Raw genomic sequence first — 21,026 nt, forward strand, 5'->3', positions numbered from 1 at the left:
ATGCCACAAACAAGAGTGTCAATTTGTTAAGTCAACAACAGGAGTCACTGTGCACTTACTCCTCATGTAGGATCTTTGTCCTTAGTGTGCTGTACATTGAGATTTAATGCTATAACAAGTACTCAAACAGTATTTTTCACTTTATGTTTCTGTGTGGGAGCAAACTGTTGAAATCTTTACTTAATGTATGCTAAACTGATCTTCTGTATATAAAGAGAATCGAAAATGAATCTTGATGTGAATGGAAGGGGAGAGGGAGTGGGAAAGGAGAGGGTTGTGGGTGGGAGGGACGTTATGGGGGGGAAGCCATTGTAATCCATATTCTGTACTTTGGAAATTGATATTCATTAAATACAAGTTAAAAAAAATAAAAAAAGAGTTATCTATATTTATTTTATTGCAGCTCAACTCACAATACCTAAGATATGGAATCAACCCAAATGTCCATCAATTGAAGACTGGATAAAGAAATTATGGGATTTGTACATCATGGAATACTACACAGTAGTAAAAAAAAAAGAAATCCTGTTGTTTGCAACAAAATAGATGAAACTGGAAAACATCATACTTAGCAAAATAAGCCAGTCCCAAAAGGACAAATAAAACACGTTCTCTTGCCCGGCGCCGCGGCTCACTAGGCTAATCCTCTGCCTAGCGGTGCCCCCACACTGGGTTCTAGTCCCGGTTGGGGCGCCGGATTCTGTTCCGGTTGCCCCTCTTCCAGGCCAGCTCTCTGCTGTGGCCAGGGAGTGCAGTGGAGGATGGCCCAAGTGCTTGGGCCCTGCACCCCATGGGAGACCAGGAAAAGCACCTGGCTCCTGGCTCCTGCCATCGGATCAGCGCGGTGCATCGGCCGCAGTGCGCCAGCCGCAGCGGCCATTGGAGGGTGAACCAATGGCAAAGGAAGACCTTTCTCTGTCTCTCTCTCTCACTGTCCACTCTGCCTGTTTAAAAAAAAAAAAAAAAAAAAAAAAAAAAAAAAAAAAAAAAAAAACCATGTTCTCCCTGATCTGTGGTAACTAATAGAGTACCTAAAAGGTAATCTACAGAAATGAAATTGACACTTTGAGATGCCATGACTTTGAACAGCCCTTATCTCCACTATTCAGGAACAGGTTTTTTTTTTTTTTTTTTCATAGTATTTGTTGAACTTTTTACTTGGCCTAGAGTTAATTGTCTGTGTATAAAATTGATTGAAAATAGGTCTTAGTAAAAAAAATAATAATTGGAATAGGAGAGAGAAGAGTAGTAAGAGTGGAAGTGTAGGTGGGAGAGCAAGTATGGTGGGAAGAATCACCTTCTTTCTAATGTTGTATTTATGAAATGCATTAAGTTTGTATACCTTAAATAAAAGGTTTCTGCAAAAAAAAAAAAAAAGCTGAACATTCATGTTTACAGCTACTTTATTTATAACTGCCAAAAAGTAGAAGCAACCAACATGTCCTTCCAAAGCTGAATGGAAAAAACAAAATGCTACAGCTATCCAATGGAGTATTATTACTCAGCAATAAAAAGAAATGGGCTATCAAGTCATTAAAAACTTTTGCATGTTGTGCTATGGACTTTACACTGTATGTTGTAGGCTATGGGACATCCTTTAATGTTTTGATTGCTATAATAAAATATGTGATTTGAAAAAATAAAAAAAATACATCAGAAAGATCATTCACCCAGAACAAGTGAGATTTATCACTGGTAGGCAGGGATGGTCCAACATATACGAATCAAAATATATGATAAATCACATTAACAAACTGAGGAATAAAAACTAAATGATTTTCTAAATAGATACAGAGAAAGCATTTGAGTAAATACAACATCCTCTCCTGATAAAAACTTTAGGCAAATTGGGCATAGAAAGAACATTCTTCAACACAATCAAGACACTGTATGACAGACCCACAACCAGCATCATACTTCATGGGGAAAAGTTGAAAGCATTTTCACTAAGATCCTGAACCAGAGATGTCCACTCTCACCATTGCTATTCAGTATAGTTCTGGAAGTTTTAACCAGAGCCACTAGGCAAGAAAAAGAAATAAATGATACAAATTGGAAAGGAAGAAGTCAAATCATACCTGTTTTCAGATGAGATGATGCTATATATGGGGAAACCAAAATGCTCCACTAAGAGATTATCGGAACTCATAAGAGTATTTAGTAAAGTTGCAGAATATAAAATTAACACAGAAAAATCAATAACCTTTGTATATACAGAAAATATCATGGCTGAGAAAGAATTTGTACTATCAGTACCATTCAAAATAGCTACAAAAATCTTAAACACTTTGGAATAAATTTATCGAGGATATGAAAGTACTTTACAATGAAAGTTACAAACCATCAAAGAAATAAATAAAAGAGGACACATAAAAATGGAAAAATCTAACATGTTCATGTATTGGAAGAATTAATGACATCAAAATGTCCGTATTAACCTAAACAATTTACAGAATTAATGTTATCCCAATCAAAATAGCAAGAAGGGTTTTTCACAGATCTAGAAAAAATAATGTTAAAGTTCATGTGGAAACACAAGAGACACCAAATAGCTAAAGCAACCTTAAACAGCAAAAACATATCTGAAGGCATCACAATGCCAGATTTCAAGATCTAGTACACAGCAGTTATGATAAAAACAACATGGTTTTGGAATGAAAATAGACATGTAGAAAAAAGGAACAGAATGGGAACCCCCAAAATTAATCCTTGCAGCTACATCCAACTAATCAAAACCTTGAGACAGGATCTACTCATGCAGAAAGATGAAACAAGACTCCTACCTTACACCTTAAACAAAAATCAACTCTATATGGATAAAGAACCTTAATCTATGGCCTATTATCATCAAATTACTAGAGAACATTGGGGAAATTTAAGAAGATACTGGCATAGGCAAAGACTTCTTAGAAAGACCCCTGAAATGCAACAATAAAAGCAAAAGTAGACAAATCAAATTATGACAAGCCAAGAAGCTTCTGCTCTGCACAGTAAACACTCAACAAAGTGAAGAGGCAACTGACAGAATGGAAGAAAATATTTCCAGAGTATGCAACTGATAAATGATTAATATCTAGGATCAATAAAGAGCTCAAGAAACTCATTGACAACATAATACGCAATCCAGTCAAGAAGTGGGCAAAGGACACAAACAGGCATTGTTCAAAGGATGAAATACAAATGGAAATAGACAGATGAAAAACTGCTCAGAATCACTAGCCATTAGGAAAATGTAAATAAAAACCACAATGAGTTTTCACCCCACCCTAGTAAGAATGGTTGTCATACAAAAATAGTAAATGCTGTGAAAGAGGTGAAGAAAAAGTCCCTTAATAAACTGATGGTTAGAATGTAAACTATTACAGCCATTATGAAAACAGTATGAAGTTTCTGAGAAATCTGAAAACAGATCTACCATATGATCTTGCCATTTTACTGCTAGTAATTTACCTAAACAAAATACATCCACATAGCTATTTTTATCCCTTGTTAACTGCAGCTCAATTCACAATAGCTAAGATATGGAATCAACCCAGATGTCCATCAACTAATGACTGGATAAAGAAAATGTGATATACACAAATCATGGAATACTATTCAGTAAAAAATAAAGAATTAAAATCTGTCTTTTCAACAGATGGGTACAATTGGAAATCCTAGCATTTAGAGAAATAAGATAGTCCCCAAAAAATGTAATATGTTTTCTGTGATATGTGGTAGTTAATATAAAATATACAAATTTATAGGAATAAAATGTACATTCTGTGATTTGATTGATATTTTTGTCCTTGTTTATACTCCTGTGGAACTGTAGCCTTTCTACTTTTTTGCTTGTTGAATATTATGGTGAGTGATGGATTAAGCCTGTGATTATAGAGAATACTGAAATTGTTTTTATAAAAATTAAATGAAAAAAGAAAGGAAAGAAGGAGAGATACTGAGGAAAGGAGAGAGAGTATGAAGAATATTTATCTTCTTAGAGTTGTACCCATGAAATACATGAAATCTGTTCTCTTTATATTAATAAAAATTTAAAAAGAAACCATCTTTGCCTTTATTGGAAAAATTAAACAAAAGCCAAGAGTATATTACATAAGAAGGTAGTAAGAACAAATGGAAAAATGTCAAGCAGGACAGAGGTATAGAAAGTGCATGAGCAATTCATTTGTTCATTTTTTTAAAGATGTTTATTATCCAGCTACTGGATGTTCTCCAGGGAACTGGCTATACAATATGAATAAAACAAAGAAAAATATACAAATCAGTATTCTTAAACAGTTTTAGTAGAAGGAGACAGAAATAATAAAAACATGTAAAATGGATACAATGTTTGATGATAATGAGTACTAATGAAAAAAAGTAAGAAAACGTAGGACTATAAAAGGGAGCTGGAGACATCTTGAGTAGATCAAGGTCAGATGGTGACATTGTACAATGAAAAAGAAGAGCTGGCGCTCTGGCAAAGCGGGTTCAGTGCCTGCAGAGCTGGCATCCCATATGGGCTCCAGTTCGAGACCTGGCTGCTCTACTTCCAATCCAGCTCTCTGCTATGGCCTGGGAAAGCAGTGGAAATGGCCCAAGTGTTTGGGCCCCTGCACCACTGTGGGAGACCTGGAAGAAGCACCTGGCTTCGGATCGGCACAACTCCAGCCATTGTGGCCAACTGGGGAGTGAACTAGCAGATGGAAGAACTCTCTCTCTCTCTCTCTCTCTCTCTGAATCACCTCCTCTCTGTGTAACTGAGTTTTAAATAAATAAATAAATCTTAAAAAAAGAGATAAGCTGGCAGAAAAAAATTAGTTCCCTCTGATGGCCTTAAAAATCTGTTTTTGAGTGGGACAATGATGTCTGCTCATATTCCTGGTGGATAGAGAACTTGGGAGTTTGTGTCAAGACAAGAGAATGTTGGGCAGCGGGGCAGAGAGAGACAGAGAGAGAGAAAGATAAACATGAATAGAAAGCTCCCATCCACTGATTTACTCCAAAAATTGCGGCAATGTAATGGCCAGGTGGAAGTGATGAACTAAAAACTACCCAGCCCATGGGAGGTGAATAGAACTCACTTACTTGCATTATAACTTCTGCTTCCCAGCGTCTCCACTAGCAGGAAGCTGGAGTCAGGAGCCAGAACTGAAATTCAAACCCAGGTCTTCCCATATGTAACACGAGCTTCTTAACTCCTAGTTCAAATTTCCAACCCATATTTTCAGATTCTTACTGTTTTTCAGTGTCATTATTTTTTGTCATTATAAGATGTCAACATAGCATTTTCTTAATAAAACACACAGAGAGAAGTAGAAGTTGCCACCAAATGCCCCATTAATCTGTGAGACATCTTATATGATTTTGAAGATATTGCTGCAATATTCTTATGAGAAAATCAGATTTTATATATGAGACAACTGATAATTAGGAGTGTCAAATGGGGGCTGACACTGTGCCTTAATGGGTTAAACTGCCGCTGGCAATGTTGGTTAACCCATTTGGGTGCCGGTTTCATTCTCAGCTGCTCCACTTCCAGGCCAGCTTCCAACTAATGCGTCTGGGAAAAGAACCTGAAGATAGCCAAGTCTTTGGGCTTCTGCAACCACGTGGAAGACCAGGATAAACTTCCTGGTTTTGGCCGGGCCTAGTCCCAGCTGTTATGGCCATTTGGGGAGTTAACTAGCTAGTGCAAGATGTCTCTCTCTCTCTCTCTCTCTTTCTTTCCTGCTCTCTATCTGTAAATTTGACTTTCAAATAAATAAAACATTTCTTTTAAAAAGTGTTAATTAAATCATCCAAGACTTAGCAAGTGACTCAACAATTAGTAAAAGCTGGCACCTTTCCTACAGCCTGCTCTGTCCTACACAGTCTGCAGCAGAGTTTGCTGACTGCACTGACAACATCCATCTTCTCTTTTTTTCTAAGTAGCAAAAATTCTATATTATTGACTATAGAGGCAGGAGCAGCTATGGGATACTTCCCAGGTTTTCCTGACTCTAAAACTAGTCAATTGCACATAGAGATAAATTTCTGGGTGGAACTTGCATACAAATTCTTTACAGGATCTCACCAGGTTGGGAGGCATGCCTTTTTTCATCCACTCTTCCCTCTTTTTCTTTCTGCAACATGGATATGACAGCAAGACCCCCAGCTACCATCTTGGGATCTTGAGGATGGATGCCATGTGTTAAGGAGAGTGAAGCAAAAAGATAAAAGGGGCCCAGAGCATTGATGATAGCATATATCTATCACACTCATTCTGGACTGTCTCTCTTCTAATTTCTTTTATTCAAGAGAAAAGTAAGACATTCATAATATAAGACATTATTCCATAATATTAGCAGTAAGGTGCAGTTTTTAACTCATGTAGTCCTCTATATTCTCATAATAAACTCTGATAGGAAGTGACAGACTTATTTGGCTAGGTTACACTTATGTAATAATTATTAAATACTCTCTGCTTCAAATGCAACAAAACTGTTATATGGAATGTAGTTCTTGTCACATGGAACCTGTTTTTAATTAGAAAACTGAATTTTATAAACAGAGTAGTAATATTTTCTTAAAAGTATTTTCAAAATATCAGTTTAAGCATGAGAGATGTGGCCTAATTGAAAACTATTTAGTCCTGACTGGCAAGGGCAATAAAGGTATCTTGTTTGGACTCAACCAAGATTCTTTGGCTAGAGGTAAGAGTTACTCATATTCTCTGTGTTAACATCAGCCTTTTTACGACTTTGATATTCTTTTATTCTCTACTTATGGCATTCCTGTTCTAGCAAAACGAACATCTCTATAAAGGAAATGTCTCAGTGATTTCAGAACTGCTGATGGACTTTGGAAGTGCATCAATTAATTCCAAAGGATTGCTTAGTTTAATTTTTTTCATTAAGATTCAAAAAACCTGTAAGGTTAAGGAGTTATATTCCCTTGAAGCAAATAAATCAATAAGATATTCTGTCATTTAGTTCCAAACCTATAGATTACTATTAGTAATACATCTATACATGTGGCCTACAACACCAACTGAATCTTTGTCAAGGCCTCAGTAATTTAACTCTGCTGACATGACCTCTATGATATAAAGCAGAGGCCATCACGGCATCACATGCTGGAAGTGGAGGATCTTCTCAAAGACTTAAAAAACAATAATCCTTTTAACCTCTGGATAACAGGCATTCTCAACAAAGTCTGTAGCATAGCTCAGTTTGTCCAAAAGTAACTGCTCTTATATTTGCCAAATCTGTCATCTGTATGGCTCAAATTAATATTGGACAAACACCAGATCCTGATTGTATGCAGGTGGAAAACATCCCTGTTTTCAGTCCAAAGAATCAACAATATGTTCCACTAAGACCCAAAGCCTGAGAGTACCTACAAGTTGAACATCAAATAACACTGTGAACTTAAGCTTATAGTTGAGGGAGGAAGGAAGGGGAGAGGAAGAAAGGGAGACCTGTTTGCACTTCCTACATAAGAACTTTTATTTTTAAATGTCCTATCCTGTGTTTTCCTTCTATTCAAATTTAACTTAGTTCAAAAAATAGTACGTACTCTTATTGGTGAAATATGCTGTTCAAAGTGTTATTGGTGTCATAAAATGAAATCAGACATGGACCCTATCCATTCTTTATGATGAAATTTAAATCCAAATCTAACCTTTTGTATTAGCTTATTTCCACTTCACATCCTATATATATCTAAACCATGATAATTCAGTACTTTAATTCTAGACTTCAATATGCTTTTTTAATACCCTTAATTTAAAGTGATTCAATAGAACAGTAAGCAGCATGTATGTTCTATGCTCTGTGGTAAATCCTGCAACAGAAAGGAAAGATTCCATTTCTGCACTGCAGGAGTGCTTAGTATATTAGAATTGAAAAACACTTAAATAATTGACTATAAACTATGGGGTATTTTCTCCTCTAATTAAAGTGAATAGCAAGAAAAATGCACAATGATGAATATATTGATAGTGGATGCACACTACCCAACCCAACTTTACTCTTTGATAATAGATCTACATAATTTTTCAGAATAGTGATGTGCCAGCCTCCAGCGATGAGTTATTTAGGCCAAATATAGCAATCTAGTCTCCCAGTCTTCAAGCCTTTTTTGGAAGCCTTCATATACAATCTAGTTGCAACCAATGGCCCAAATTGAAAATCTGCATTTTCAAAGAGTTGGTTGGCACATGTGCCTTCCACTTTCATCCTTTTCCAGCATGAAACAAAAATGTTATGCTTGGAGGTATAGTGGTCATGATGTAGAAAAGACAGCTGGGCATATTGTTTGAAATCAAACATTTGTCAGCAGATGGCTTTTAAGAATACCCCCAAAGAAATTTATTCCACCACTCCTTAATCGGCTGTCTTTCCAATCAGGTCCCATGGGAGGAGTGTATTCTCAAAATCATGCAGGCTCTTTCTCTATCTCTTTTAAAATCAAGATCTTAACCTTTTGTTTCTGTAGGACAGGAGAATCATATGTTCCAAACACTGAACTAAGATCAGCGATTGCCTATCTCAGGTTTTTTGGTTTATTATAAAAGCAAACTCCAGTTGGTATATGCCCTGCTGCTCACATATTCTGTTACTTGCAGAAGAATTCCTTTCTAGTTCAAATAATATTATTGAAATGTGTGTGTGTGTGTGAGTGTGTGTGTGTGTAATAATTTGGGAAGAGTAGACTTCTTCAGCCTCATGTTCAACAATTACTTACCATCTGAGTTGTCAGTCACATTGATACTTACATATATAAGTATATACTTCAACTGTATTCTAAAGTTGAGGGAGCAACAATTTTTTACATCCCATCACAGTGCCCAGGATGATTATGTGTTCATAATAGATCAGAATCAGCCCTTAAGGTATGCGGATCCGGCTGAAAAGCCCATGAGAGTATTTCAGGCATGGAAAGCCAAGACACTCTGGGGAAAAAAAAAAAAAGAAACTAAATGAAAGATCTCCGTGAGTGAGATCCCAGTGGAAAAACAGGTCATCAAAGAAGGAGGTACCTTTCTCTGAAGGGAGGAGAGAACTTCCACTTTGACCATGGCCTTGTCTAAATATGATCAGAGTCAGTGAACTCAGGGGGCTTCCATAGCCTTGGCAACTCATGACAAGAGCCTAGGGTGATTACTGAGGCCATAAACAAGAGTGTCAATTTGTTAAGTCAACAACAGAAGTCACTGTGCACTTACTCCTCATGTAGGATCTTTGTCCTTAATGTGCTGTACATTGTGATTTAAAGCTATAACTAGTACTCAAACAGTATTTTTCACTTTATGTTTCTGTGTGGGAGCAAACTGTTGAAATCTTTACTTAATGTATGCTAAACTGATCTTCTGTATATTAAGATAATCGAAAATGAATCTTGATGTGAATGGAAGGGGAGAGGGAGTGGGAAAGGGGAGGGTTGCGGGTGGGAGGGACGTTATGGGTGGGAAGCCATTGTAATCCATAAGCTGTACTTTGGAAAGTTATATTCATTAAATAAAAGTTAAAAAAAAAAGATTGATGATCTATACAAATTTCATGCAAGAAAAAAGAAGGCAAGTATCTCATATCTGTAATGATTTTCTGTCCATACTCCAAAAGAATAAAAGTTTTGCTTTGCTTGACTTATACTTATGGCCAGATGAGAAGTCTCACCCTTATATCTGTGCTGGGAACTACCACAACTCTTAATGTTCCAATGCCCTTGGGCTCCAGTATGCAGAAAGAGTCATTGTCAGGGCACAAAGAGAGCCACTTCTGCTTAACACCTTACTCTGTGATCATCAACAGTAAAAATTTTAAGATTTACAGGGAATAAGAAAAGTTGTATGGGAGAATCATGCATTCCATAGTCTCTTTGGTCATATAAATTTGTTCCAAAAGTTCCCTTGGTTGTAGGACTAACCATGTTCTAAGAAAATGTATTTTGAGTTGAGCTTAACCAAAGTCTTCACCATTCTTTCTAGTAGTTGACATGGGGGAGAGTATTTGACACAACTTCAAGGGGAAATTCCTCCGTCTGTGGCAAGACGATGTTGGAACTGCCCATTACACATGTGTCAGCATCTTGTTCTTGCATGAATTTCAGGGAACCAGACCATGATGGACCCAAACTGGCCTCTAATCAAAGTCCACCGTGCTGCTCCCACTGGACAGAGTCACTTGAATACCCAAACTAACCACATTTTTATATTTCTATTTTCCGCTTACTACAATCATGTGCATTTCATTTTTTAACTCTGGGTAGGAATCTAGGGACCTCGGTTCTAGACCAACTTCAGTTACTGATAGCTACTGGACTTTGGGTTTAAAGTCCCTTCAAGTTTTAAAATTCTACAATGCTCTCTCTATTCTTTCATTGGTTAAAAAAATTCAGACAGTTTGAACATGTTTAGTCTACAGAAATTAAGACTAGAAAAGGCACTGCATCTCCTTCATTTTGTGTCAAGACATTAGTCAGTGGAGGCGAGGATAGAAGTAAAAGCTTTAAAGTTGTAAGTAAAGCAATAGCCAAATATGAGAAGATTACCTGAAAGGTTGAGAAAAGCAATTATAATTATGAAGAATGTTTAACTGTCACTTTTTTCAAGATTTATTTACTTATTTCAAAGAGAGGAAGAGATGGGAGAGGAGGAAAGGGGGGGCGGAGATGGAGGGAAGGAAGGATAAGAAGAGGAGAGAGGGACGGAGATGGAGGGAAGGAAGGATAAGAAGAGGGGAGAGGGAGAGGGAGAGGGAGAGCATATCTCCTATCAGTGTTCACTCCCCAAATAGCCACAATAGCCAGGACTTGGTCAGACCAAAGCCAGGAACCTGGGACTCCATAGGGTCTCCCTTGTGGGTGAAAGAGGCCCAAGCACTTGGGCCATAATCTGCTGCCTTCCCAGGCTTACTAGCAGGAAGCTGGATGGGGAGCAGAGTAGCCAGGACTCAAACTGGTACTCCAATATGGAAGTACATCATAAGCAATGACTTACCTGCTGTGCCACAATGTAGTTGTGGGGAGCAACTCGGACTAGACTAAGTTACTGGAATTAAGACTTATTCTATGCATCTGCTCTCCCACAATATAGCACTGAGAAGGGAGAAACAGCTTCTACACAGCTGCCTCCAGTTCAACCAATAAACTGTAGGACCTACTCCTGATTGGAGGAGAGCAGCGTACTCGGCATGTGGGTAGCAGAGTTGGGATTGGCGGAAGAGGACTATAAAGGAGGAGAGAGACAACATGCACCAGGAACATCTAAGGGGAACATCTATCTGAAGGAACACCTGTGCAGCCCCCGAGAGAGCCAGCCGGTGGTGTGCCGCTCCCCCGCGGAAGTGGGGAATGTGGGGCAGGGGGAACCGCCCTTCCACGGAGGTGGAAGGGATGGTAGCCAACCCGGGAAGAACCAGCAGCAAACCCGGGGAGGGCCGAGCAGACGAAAGAACAGCGCAGGGTCCTGTGTCGTTCCTCCACGAAGAGGGGGAGCGACATAATGGTGCCGTGACTCGGATATGAAGCCTAGGCAGGGCTTAGTGTCGTTCCTCCACGAAGAGGGGGAGCGACAGTAGTCCCCTTAATGGTCATTTATGTGATACATATAAAGCAAAACATGTTTGTTCCTAATGCTAATCACTGCCATAAGCATATTTTCTCCCATTTATTTTACCCTTATTGTACGTCAGAAACTGGGATAAAGGTTGCACATACATTAGAGTTATACAACAGGTATAAGAGTTATGCTTTTTTATCCTCATTTTAAGGTGAGGAAATTGAGACCACCTTCCTTGGGTTGACTCGTATTTCAAATCTGAGAATATCTAAATCCACTACAATGCAATACTGGCTTCCAAACAAGAACATAGAGGAACATCAATCAATTAAATACTCATTAGAGATGTGTTAAAATTGCTGAAAATTTAAGTCTTTGGGTACCAGAGGTATCTTGTCAAAAGCTGAATTTTGAGCTCTTTACCTCTGTATGGAAATTGCTACCACAGGTGCCCCTTTGGGCTTTGGCGGGCATTCTACTCCACTTGGACCACTCTACTACCATCCATTACCTCCTGTAAAAGACTTAATCACACTTGTAAAGAACTATGTCAGCCCCAGTCCTCCATCGGAGAAGCTCCCAGAAGGTGAGGGCTTTTCTTTCATTCCTCAGTGAGTTTCCCATGACATGAACAGTGCTAGATTCCCATGAGACAGTCAAAAAGTGCAGTCCTACATGGATGAATAGATGAATGACGTGGGCACTGGCTATACTGCTCGGTATAGCTTGGCAGTCACCTAGTCATCTACTTTTTATTTTTTATACAATTCTTAAAATATTTATTTATTTATTTGAGAGGCGCAGTTAGAGAGAGAGACAGAGTGAGAGGTCTTCCATCCACTGGTTCCTTCCCCAAGTGGTTGCAATGGCCAGAGCTGAGCCAATCCCAAGCCATGAACTTCCTCTGGGTCTCCCACGTGGGTACAGGGGCCTATGCACTTGGTCCATCTTCAACTGCTTTCCCAGGCACACCAGCAGGGAGCTGGATTAGTGGAGCTGCCTATACTCAAACCAGCACCTATAGGAATGCGGGTGCCACAGCTCCAGCCAGTCCTCTACCTTTTATGATGATGGCCAATAAAGAAACAAGGGAATACTACCTGAGAAAACATCTTTTGCATCCCTTTTAAAAATAATCATGTAGGAGCTCTTGATGACAAAGACAGGTAGCAGTAAGTCTTTTTTTTTTTAACTTTTATTTAATGAATATAAATTTCCAAAGTACAGCTTATGGATTACAATGGCTTCCCCCCCCCATAACTTCCCTCCCACCTGCAACCCTCCCCTTTCCCTCTCCCTCCCCCTTTCCATTCACATCCAGATTCATTTTCAATTCTCTTTATATACAGAAGATCATTTTAGCATACATTAAGTAAAGATTTCAACAGTTTGCACCCACATAGAAACACAAAGTGAAAAATACTGTTTCAGTACTAGTTATAGCATTACATCACAATGTACAGCACATTAAGGACAGAGATCCTACATGAGGAGTAAGTGCACAGTGACTTCTGTTGTTGACTTAACAAATTGACACTCTTGTTTATGGCATCAGTAATCACCCTAGGCTCTTGTCATGAGTCGCCAAGGCTTTTAATTAAGAAATAAGGTGATGTTTGGAAATGAGAAAATGACTAAAACAATTTTTTCCTGCAATTAGATAATGGAGAATTTTATATGGTCAGTTCTGATATACAGAGCACCAAGGACTACGTTCTTAAGATTCCTTGTGGTACCAGGGCCTAATGTTTCTTCTGGAAGAGAGCAAGTGTATCCTAGGAATTAAGGACGGGGGGTTCAAAGCCATGCTTCCTGTCAACATCCTGAGTCTAAGCCATTCTGATTTCATGGTGGGCATCTGGTGTAGCTGCTGAGACACAGCTTTCCATACTGGAGTGCCTGCGTTTCAGTCCCTGACTCCTCTGCTTCCGATCAAACTTCCTGCCAATGCGTACTTCAGGAGGTAGCAGGTGATAGATAGCTCAAATGCTTGGGTCTCTGCCATCCATGTGAGAGACCAGGATGGAGATCCAGACACTTGGTTACAATCTATGCCCACACTAGATGTTTTGGAGACATTCAGGGAGTAAACCAATTGATGGAAAATGTCTCTCTGTCCTTAAAAAAATGAAAGTTAAAACCAGAATGACCAACATTTCTAAAATGACTAAATGACCACTACTCCTTTATTAATGCACATTTTACTATCTTGGGCTATTCCTATGAGCCTTATTCAGTTTACCTTCAGAGAGTACATGTTGGGACTTTAAGCAGAAATCAGCTAAATTTAAACTCCATGAATTGCCGGATGGGGCTCCCACCTTTAAAATGGATATACTATCACTAACCTCATGTGAATTAAGTATTAAATGGAATAGCATGTAGCACATATCTGAGACACAGAAGGTGTTTGTAGTATGAAACAGGATATCTGAGATCTATATGTTTATGCATACTTAATTATTTTCTCCTGAGGAGAATTTATAGGCCTGTATCACAAAGAATTAATGAAAAGAAACATTTTCTGTGGATTATTTTAAATATTCTGCCATGAAATGATCTTCTTAACTCAATAAATACTAAAGGAGTGAGAATCTTGGATCATAACGATAATTATGGTTTATTTTTCTGCTAATGGAAATATACACTTACACATATGAAATTTTGCTTAAAATTTGCTTGATAATGTTTTAAAATGTATTTTATTTATTTGAAAGGCAGAGAGAGAGAGAGAGAGAGAGAGAGGGAGGGAGAGAGAGAGAGAGAAACTATCTTCCATCTGCTGGTTCACTCTCCAAAAGGCCAAAACAGGCAGGGCTGGATTAGGCTGAAGCCAAGAGCCTGGAACTCAATCTGACTGCCTTTCCCACAATGATGGCCAGCACTCAAGTCTTTGAGCTGTCACATTCTGCTTCCCAGGATCGGCATCAGTAGGAAGCTGGAATTTTAAATGAAACTGGGACTTGAATCCAGGTACTCAAACATTGGATGCAGGCATCCCAAGCAGTGCTGACCCAAATGCCCAAGTCTTTGATGTTTATTTTTAGAAAATTAATATAGAGATTATATATAATATATATTATTTTATAAAGTTTTATAAAGTATACAGAGTCAAAATAGGGGTAGGTATTATGGTGCAATGGGTTAAGCTGTTCCCTTAGGATGTCTGCATCTCATATCACAGTCCCAGTTCAAGACCCGGCTACCCCACACTTCCTTTCTACCTTCCTGCTAATGCACCTGGAAAGCAGCAGACGATAGCCCACTTAGCTGGGTATCTGTCAGTCTTGTGGGAGACCTGGATGGAGTTCCTGGCTCTTGGCTTCAGTCTGGCCCATCCCTGGGTACTGAGTGCCATTTTGAGGGTGAACCAGCAGATGGAAGATCTCTATCTTCCTATTTCTTTTCACTCTGCCTTCAAATAAATAACTCTTAAAAAAGTAAAAATATATGTGTGCTGCATGTATCTGTATATCTGTAAATCAATAAATCTAGATGTATCTGGAAATATAGATACGTATAAATATGTATGACTATGTGTATGTGTACATACACACATGAAGACACTTCAGAAAGTTCATGGAAATGGAGCTTAAAAAGTTTAATTTGGTGCACAATTGGTTTTGAAGCCCAGTCATCCATCACTTACTTGCTGCCTCTCAGGATATGCATTAGCAGCAAGCTGAAATAGGGAGCCAGAGCCAAGAATCAAACCAAGGCATGGAGAACAAACATCTTACTGCTACACCAAACACCCATTCCGACACGTGTTCATTGTGTAATACTTACAATGCCCTTAAAGGTTGGCACTATCATCTCCATTTCAGAGAAGAACCAAACACAAAGAAACAAGGTTTTTAGCCGGCGCCGTGGCTCAATAGGCTAATCCTCCACCTTGCGGCGCCGGCACACCGGGTTCTAGTCCCGGTTGGGGCGCCGGATTCTGTCCCGGTTGCCCCTCTTCCAGGCCAGCTCTCTGCTATGGCCAGGGAGTGCAGTGGAGGATGGCCCAGGTGCTTGGGCCCTGCACCCCATGGGAGACCAGGAAAAGCACCTGGCTCCTGGCTCCTGCCAGGATCAGCGCGGTGCGCCGGCTGCAGCGGCGGCCATTGGAGGGTGAACCAACGGCAAAAAGGAAGACCTTTCTCTCTCTGTCTCTCTCTCTCACTGTCCACTCTGCCTGTCAAAAAAAAAAAAAAAAAAAAAAAAAAAAAAAAAAAAAAAAAAAAAAAAGAAACAAGGTTTTTTCTAATGGCATGGTCAATCTCAGACCCAGGATTTGGATGGACTTTTGTTCCTGGGACCAATAATTTAGCTATTCATCACAGTGGACTTGGATGTGTTTTGCTTAAAACCTTTGGTTCTTCATGACAATGCGACTCCCATGTGACAGTCCAGCTTACTCCATTGAAGGTGAGCGAAGCTAGAAATGCAAACAGTGATGCATTTTGGCGGCCAGGACAAGCCAGTTTATCACATCTTTCCGTGATCACTACACTTCATTCTCACAGATGCACAGTGCTCAGATTTCAAAAGTGCTCCCTCAAAGCCATTTCACTAGTCATTCCAGTTCACCATAAGGAAATCCTTTCCATCAGATTTACTTGGATTCCCCTTTCCATATCCTTAGGATCAAAGGAAATGACAGATCACATGTTTGGTGTCCTAAGAGGAGATATTCTGCATTCACTGTGTCATAACACTTCTAGCATCTCATAGAATAGATGTTCATCCTAACTTACATCACTTATGAGGTTAGACTACAGCTCTTCCCCAGTGCTGAGGATCTATAGAATTTTTGGTTCTAATGGCTGCTTCTACATGTTTGCTGACTGCCTGAAGTCCATCATTTTGTCTGCCTTGACATTCCTCCCACATATATTTACTAAGCAAAAACTATGCCCAAGCACTATACTAAACCCTGAGATAGGACATGATGGAAGAGAAGTGGTTTTTGACCTCAGGAATTTCACAGTTGGATAGTAGAGGGAAGACCACCAAACAGGCAATGTTTATGTTCCAACCTGAGCTCTGGAACAGAAGTTAACTGATGTCAAGTCTCACAGAACAGGTTGGGGTTGGCCATGTGCAGAAACATGGCAAGAACTAGTCACTGGGTTCCAAAAAGGAGTGTGTTGCTGCACCCTAAGATGAGAAGTGAGAGTTAGAGAGAGTGTTGGAGACAAGGCAAGGCCCCATTATTTAGCTACTTACCCTATAGGTCATGGGAAACCACTGCAATATTTTATCAGGGGAGTGGTGAGGCCATATTTGTGTTCTAGATGGCCATGATGGAAGCTGGTAGAAATGATTGATGAAAGTGGGCTTTGGTCTAACAGTTAAGAAGCCAGCTGTGATACCTACATCCCAAAGCAGAGCGTCTGGCTACAGGCTCTGGTGCTGCTCCTGATTTTTGTTTCCTATTGATGTATACACTGAGAAGTGGCAGGTAATGATTCAAGAATTTGGGTCCTTGGGGCTAGCGCTGTGGCATAGTGGGTAAAGCCGCCACCTGCAGTGCTGGCATCTGCACTGGTTCAAGTCCTGGCTGTTCTACTTCCAATCCAGATCTCTGCTATGGCCTCAGAAATCAGTGGAAGATGTCCAAAGTCCTTGGGACCCTGCACCTGCGTGGGAGACCTGGAGGAAGCTCCTGGCTCCTGGCTTTGGATCGGCACAGCTCTGGCCGTTGCGGCCAACTGGGGAGTGAACCATCAGATAGAAGACCCTTCTCTCTCTGCCTCTCCTTCTCTCTCTGTGTAACTCTTTCAAATAAATAAATAAATCTTTTTTAAAAAAGAGTTTGGGTCCTTGCTACTCACATGGGAAACCTGGGCTGAGTTCCTGAGTCCCAACTTCAGCCTGGTCCTCCCCTGGTCATTGTGGGTATTTGGGAGTGAACTAGTGGATTGGAGTTCACTCTCTCGCTCTTTCTTTCTCTCTCTCAAATAAATTTTAAAACTAGTAATAAAAGTTGATTGGTTAAAAATACTGATGTGAAGCAGAGATCAGCCTAGAAACTGAATAAAGTTGTTTGGGTTTGTAAGTTACCCGGGACAACTTCAATGTCGCTCACTTCTTATCTGCTCTCCTCAGTGTTACCCATAGTCTGGGGCCCTGGTCCTACCTGCTGGTCACTGCTCACCGTGCCTCCTGTGACTTTTCAATCACCTGGACACCAGGATCCCAACCTTGCTATGACTCAGGAGAGTTAGGGTCTAAGTTGATCTTAACATAATTCTGTATCATGTACATTCTGTGCTTTTCTTTCACTTATTGGTCTACAATCTTCTATTTGTGATACCAAAAAAAATCAAAATTGTCTTAAATCTAAGTATTTTAATAAGATTGGGAAAACTCATGTGGCCACAGAGTTGGGCCTAAATTGACGTGACAACTTCATGTAAATGCAAAAATACGTTGTCATAGAAATACTAATGATTACAAGTTGCTTGTTCAGACATTTCTGGGGGTACATGTTCTGTGTTACCATTCTGAAACCCAAAACAGTCTGCATTTGGCCACCGGGGTTGCTAATCAGGATTGTGGGCCTGTATCTGTTTTCTCTTGTGCCTTTGATGCAAAATCAATAACTGTGACCAACATTTTTAACATGTGGTGGTCCAGTTGAGTGTCTCAGTTATTTTCATCAATGCAGTTGGGTTACGAGAGCCCCTTTTTGTGCACGTTTATTGCCCTATCAAGGAACTCATTGAGAGAGTAGCTGCTTGAGTTAAAACTCTCAGAAATATCTGTTAGTTAACATTATACATATATGTAATATCAAGGACCTATTTAACCTCTGCACTGATATTTCAAAGCAACAGTTTATTCAATTAAAAGAGAACATTTAAAAACAGATAATATTTTTTGCAGTATCTTAGCAACAGGTGATTGAACCCATGCCTAGAACTAAGAGTTGAGATTTTGCCAAAAGGGCCACATACTAGTGATATCTTCCTTTTAACAAATGGAATAAATCTAATATTGTTTTGGACAGTTGTGCTGGATTGCATCATAATATGAAATCCTGACAACAGTCACAGCAGGGAGAGGACAAGCAGAAAGTAAAGGTTGGGTCGTATGGATCCTTGCCGCTTTGGAGTGAGAAGAGAAAATACTGTGGACTCCTTCCTGTCTAAGCTTCATTCAGGTGCCTTAAACAAGAGCAATCAAGTGAGTTTATTCCCAGGATCCCAAGTCACTTAGAACTCAGACACCTCAGAGGCAAGATTTTCTCCTTCATTCTTTATGGCTTCACTCCTACTAGAGGTTAGCACAGGATTAGAATTAATTCTTGTGACACTGTGACATTGGCATCCCATACGGGCATTGGCTCATGTCCTGGCTACTCCATTTTTGATCTAGCTTCCTGCTAATTGTCTCTAAAAGCAGTGGAAAATGGACCAAGTGTTTAGGCCCCTTCCTCTCATGTGGGAGACCAGGATGAAGCTTGTGGTTTAGGACTGGCCCAGCTTTGGCAGTTGAGGTCATCAGGGAGGAAGACAGTGGATGAAAGATCTCTCTCTCTCCCTCTAACACTGACTCTCAAATAAATAAATAAATAAATAAATCTTTAAAAAAAGTATCAGTGCTTCTTAACCCATTTGGGAGTTGATGTTTGCCTCACTGTAGAAAACTGTGTGTCTCATATGCACACAAAAAAGAGTTCATGGTTTCAGAGGATTTATAGAATAGTATAAACTCAACTTTGAATTCCATAATTGTCTACCATGCTCTGGTTATAAATCACTCTGCCCCATCTGCCAACTTCAGTGGGACTAGAGAGATGCAGGGGGACTGAAGTGACACTAGAGTTTCCCTGTGTTGTTTGTGTCATGGTATAACTTCTATGTTCATAGGCGTATTAAATGGAGTGAGAATGTTGGGGGCATAGCATGTGTCTATGCTAATTAATGCTGAAACCAGTCTTTTTTTTTTTTTAGAGCAGTCCTACCCTTGGACATTTGCATGAAAGTCAGTAGATAAGATGTTCAACACTAAAGAAAATCTCCTTTTAAAAACTATAATTAAAACAAACTTTAATACACTCTCCAGAATGTCTTCAGTCAAGGTCAGCTGTCCAGATAGGTTTCCAAGAAGTCCAAAGTATATAATAACAACCTCCTACATTTGCTGCAATAACGAGATAATGTATGTGAAATACCTAGTATAGCATGGTAACATATCAGTGCCCAGCATATTGTAGTAATTAATATCACAATTATTGGATAGTAATTATAATCTTGTAGTATGATGCAATTGCTAGCATTATCCCAGACTCAATGTAGATGAAGCCAAAAGAGACCACACATTGAAACAGAGAACAATTTAAAATATTTCTTAGGTCTGCTAGAAACTCCCTGATCAGAAGAAATCTGGCTGTCTTTTATTTTTTAATTCAGTCATCAACAAACATTTACTATTTTCAGAGCTCTAATTTCTACCAGGCACTGTGCTAGGTGCCAGGGATTCAAAAATAAGTAAAATATGCTTTTGATCCTTTTGGAGAGAGATACATAAATGGATCTTTGTGATATTGTGAGGACAGTGAAAGAGACAGTCACACACTCTAATGGGAATGCAAAGGAGGTTGGTCTGACCTGAGTCAGCAAAGGAAGTATCTTAGCCCAAGTTCCCTCAAATAGAGAAACTGAGGCTAAACCCCAGAAAATCAGAACTGAGTTGAGAACGAACGACATCAGAGAAGTCACAAATGCAATGGTGAGAAGGTTCACTACCAATGCGGCCACAGTTTCATGACAAATATAAATGATTGTTGGTTTTTGAAAAAAAAATTTGTATTTATTTATTTGAGAGGCAGATAGAGAGGGAGAGAATGTTCGCATCTGTTGGCTCATACCCCAAATGCCTGCAATAAGAACTGGGAACTTAACCCAGATCTTCTATGTGGGTGGCAGGAACCCAATTACTTGAGCCATCATCACTGCCTCCCAGGGCCTGCATTAGCGGGAAGCTGAAATGGAAAGTGGAGCCAAGACTCAAACCCAGGGACCCCAACATGCGACATGGGGGTCTCACCACCAGCAAGTGCTGCTCTCGTGATTGTTCCTTCACTTACATCATCCTGAGAGAAAATGTGAATTACCTGTTCTTAGAAAAACGGGTGGGGTCTGGGAGGGAAGAGTAGGTTTTCTGCTGGATTTCTCCTATGCTTTGTCTCCCAATCCACTAACTCCTGGCTTCTCTGGAGCACAGCCCCAGGCCAATGGGCCTCTCTGTCAGCTGGCAGAGTGCACAGCAGTCTGCAAGCTGCAGTGGATATTGGCAGCTACAGCAAGCTGGCACCGTCACTGTGGGAGAGGTTCAAGCTCTCGTTCAGACCTTTTAGTCTAGGAAGTACAAGTGACCGAGACCCAGAGCAAGGGCAAGGCTTGCTGCATGGATATAGGGGTAATGCAAGAGCTTTATTTGAGGCTAACAGGGCTATGAATGTAGTAGAGGGGGAAGCATATAACAGAGAACATAGACCCCCCTCTAG

At 39.8% G+C, this 21,026-nt stretch overlaps 1 long non-coding RNA gene across 2 annotated transcripts in view; it reads right to left on the minus strand.

The window, feature by feature from the left end:
• Positions 1-1,009: 1,009 nt before the first annotated feature.
• LOC127489227 (uncharacterized) overlaps positions 1,010-21,026 on the minus strand; it is a 246,948-nt gene continuing 226,931 nt past the window's right edge. For both annotated transcript variants that reach the window (XR_011386953.1, XR_011386954.1), the window contains one exon: positions 1,010-8,917. This is a non-coding gene — a long non-coding RNA (uncharacterized lncRNA). The remainder of the gene's footprint in view (positions 8,918-21,026) is intronic.

This window comes from Oryctolagus cuniculus, chromosome 2 (genome assembly GCF_964237555.1).
Source record: "Oryctolagus cuniculus chromosome 2, mOryCun1.1, whole genome shotgun sequence".
In the NCBI taxonomy this organism is placed as follows: domain Eukaryota; kingdom Metazoa; phylum Chordata; class Mammalia; order Lagomorpha; family Leporidae; genus Oryctolagus; species Oryctolagus cuniculus.